Here is a 3,616-nt window from a genome sequence, read left to right as displayed (position 1 = left end):
TTAGAATTTAGAAGACAGAAATAGAATTTAGATCACAGAATTAGAGCTTTGAACACAGAATTAGTAATTAAACACAAATCATTATCAATATATTAGAAGTTAGAAGTAGAAAGTTAGAAGTTGGAATTAGAATCTCAGAATGCAGAATTAGAACTTAGAACACAGAATTAGAATTCAGACTGCAGAATTAGAATTTGGAACACAGGATTAGAACTTAGAACACAGAATTAGTATTTAGAACACAAATTAGTATCATATTTGTAGAACTTAGAAGTAGAAAGTGTTCGGGGTGGGGGGAATGATGGGGAACTTGGGCTCAAGCCCCACCCTAAAATATGGGTTTCTGTCTTTATTGTGTGCTATTCTTGTTATATTGTTGTGAAATTTTGTTGACACCAGTTATTCCAACTGTATTTTTGCCAAGTAAGGGACATGAAAAATCTTGGGGCCGAATGTAAGGGTTATGGGATTTAAAGATCTACCATGCCCCATTGGACTTGCTGACTTAGCAGGAAGGGGCGGAGCAAGAGGAAGGGGAAGCCAAACTAGAGTTGCTGCATTGGCTAGCAGTGGTGGAGATGGCGGCAGCAGTAGCAGAGGCAGCGACGATGGCAGCGCGAAGCCCTTTTTGAGTCAGCCAGAATTTCTGCTAAGGACTCCTGCTGAGGACTGCCAGGGGCCGGAGCTGCTGGGAGCCCGCATCCTGGACGCTGGGTGGTTGCTATGAGTGGGGAGAGGAGGACCTTTGCCTGAGTTAGCCTGTCCTGTTTAAAGGCTTGAAAATGTGCGTGCTTTCTACTTTATCTACCTGTGCCAATGTCATAACTACTATGATGGCTTTCACTTTCTGGTTTTGGGACTCAGTCTTTTGGTATCTTAATAAATTTTCTAGCTTATTCCCTCATATGGCAAGCATGAAGAACAAAAATACTGTCAAATTCCCTGAAATGAGAAATAGAAATTGGAAGTTGGAATTAGCATCGTAGAACACAGAAGTAGATATGGAACACAGGATTAGAACTTAGAACACAGAATTAGGGCTTAACACACAAAGTATCACCATATTTTTAGAATTTAGAAGGAAAAGGATAGATTTTTGAATCAGAATCTTAATACGCCGAATTATAATTTGGAACACAGGACTAGATATGAGAAGAGAGAATTAGAATTAAGAAAAAAGAATTAGTATTAAGAAAAAAAATATTATCAAATTCTTAGTACTGAGAAGGAGAACTTGGCAGTTGGTATTAGAATCTTAGAATGCCGAATTAGATATGGAACACAGGATAAGAAATTAGAACACAGAATAAGGGTTTAACACACCAATTTTCACCAAATTTTTAGAATTTAGAAGGAAAAGGATAGAATTTCGAATTAGAATCTTAATACGCCGAATTATAATTTGGAACACAGCACCAGATATGAGAAGAGAGAATTAGAATTAAGAAAACAGAATTAGTATTAAGAAAAAAAATACTATCAAATTGCCTGAACTGAAAAATAGAACTTGGAAGTTGGAATTAGCATCTTAGAATGAAAAATTAGATATGGAACACAGGATTAAAACTTAGAACACAGAATTAGGGTTTAACACACAAACTGTCACCAAATTGTTAGAATTTACAAGGAAAAAGTTAGAATTTCGAATTAGAATCTTAATACGCCGAATGATAATTAGGAACACAGGACTAGATATGAGAAGAGAGAATTAGAATTAAGAAAACAGAATTAGTATTAAGAAAAAAAATACTATCAAATTCCCTGAATTGAGAAATAGAACTTGGAAGTTGAAATTAGAATCGTAGTGTGCAGAATTAGATGGAACACAGGATTGGAAATTAGAACACACAATTAGGGTTTAACACACAAATTATCACCAAATTGTTAGAATTTAGAAGGAAAAGTTTAGAATTTCGAATCAGAATCTTAATATTCCGAGTTATAATTTGGAACACAGGACTATATATGAGAAGAGAGAGTTATAATAAAGAAAACAAAATTAGTATTAAGAAAACAACACCAAAAAATTCTTAGAAGTGAGGAGTAGAACTTGGAAGTTGGAATTAGAATCTTAGAATACAGAATTAGATATGTAACACACAATAAGAACTTAGAACACACAATTAGGGTTTAACACACAAATTATCACCAAATTGCTAGAATTTAGAAGGAAAAGGTTAGAATTTCGAATTAGAATCTTATTACGCCGAATTATAATTTGGAACACAGGACCTGATATGAGAAGAGAGAATTAGAATTAAGAAACCAGAATTAGTATTAAGATAAAAAATAATATTAAATTCCCTGAACTGAGAAATAGAACTTGGAAGTTGGTATTAGAATCTTAGCATGCAGAATTACACATGAATTAAAAGAATTACACAGAATTAACACACAAATTATCACCACATTTTTAGAATTAGGAGGAAGAGAGAGTTATAATTAAGAAAACAGAATTAGTATTAAGAAAAAAATACAAAAAATTCTTAGAAGTGAGAAGTAGAACTTGGAAGTTGGAATTAGAATCTTAGAATACAGAATTAGATTTGGAACACACGATTAGAACTTAGAACACACAATTAGGGTTTAAAACACAAATTATCACCAAATTTTTAGAATTTAGTAGGAAAAGGTTAGAATTTCGAATCAGAATCTTAATGAACCGAATTAAAATTTATAACAAAGGACTAGATATGAAAAGAGAGAACTAAAATTAAGAAAAAAGAATTGGTATTTAGAAAAAACATACTATCAAACACTTAGTACTGAGAAGTAGAACGTGGAAGTTGGAATTAGAATCTTATAATGCAGAATTAGATATGGAACACACGATTAGAACTTAGAACGCAGAATTAGGGTTTAACACACAAATTATCACAACATTTTTAGAATTTAGAAGGAAAAGGTTATAATTTCACATCAGAAGCTTAATATGCCGAACTATATTTTGGAACACAGGACTAGATATGAGAAGAGAGAATTAGAATTAAGAAACCAGAATTAGAATGAAGAACAAAAATATTGAGAAGGAAAAGGTTAGAATTTCGAATCTGAATATTAATACGCCAAATTATAATTTAGAACACAGGAGTAGTTATGAGAAGAGAGAATTAGAGTTAAGAAAACAGAATTAATATTAAGAAAAAAATACAATCAAATTCCCTGAATTGAGAAATAGAACTTGGAAGTTGGAAATAGAATCTTAGAATGCAGAATTATATATGGAACACAGGATTAGAATTTAGAAAACAGAATTAAAGTTTAACACACGAATTATCGCCAAATTTTAAGAATTTAGAAGGAAAAATTTAGAATTTCGAATTAAAATCTTAATACGCCGAATTATAATTTGGAACACAGGACTAGATATGAGAAGATAGAATTTAAAAAAGAGAAAAAGCATTAAGAAAAAAAATTATATAAAATTCTTAGAACTCAGAAGGAGAACTTGGAAGTTGGAATTAGAATCTTAGCATGCAGAATAATACATGGAACACAGGATTAGAACTTAGAACACGGAATTAGGGTTTAACATACAAATTATCACCAAATTTTTAGAATTTAGAAGGAAAAGGTTAGAATTTCGAATTAGAATCTTAATATGCCGAATTATAAT

General features: G+C 31.9%; 1 long non-coding RNA gene across 1 annotated transcript; it reads right to left on the bottom strand.

Annotated features, from left to right (window-relative positions):
* Positions 1-1,293: 1,293 nt before the first annotated feature.
* Positions 1,294-2,846, bottom strand: LOC138169819 (uncharacterized). The gene is made up of 2 exons (XR_011170473.1): positions 2,750-2,846; positions 1,294-1,749 (listed from the first exon to the last, which is right to left on the bottom strand). It is a non-coding gene; the product is annotated as an uncharacterized lncRNA (long non-coding RNA).
* Positions 2,847-3,616: the final 770 nt, after the last annotated feature.

This window comes from Petaurus breviceps, unplaced genomic scaffold (assembly GCF_028583685.1).
Source record: "Petaurus breviceps papuanus isolate PSGF00001 unplaced genomic scaffold, PetGlider_PUasm1.0 379, whole genome shotgun sequence".
NCBI classification, from domain to species: Eukaryota; Metazoa; Chordata; class Mammalia; order Diprotodontia; family Petauridae; genus Petaurus; species Petaurus breviceps.
Note: the sequence above shows the minus strand (reverse complement) of the source record. Positions and strands in the feature narration are given on the sequence as shown.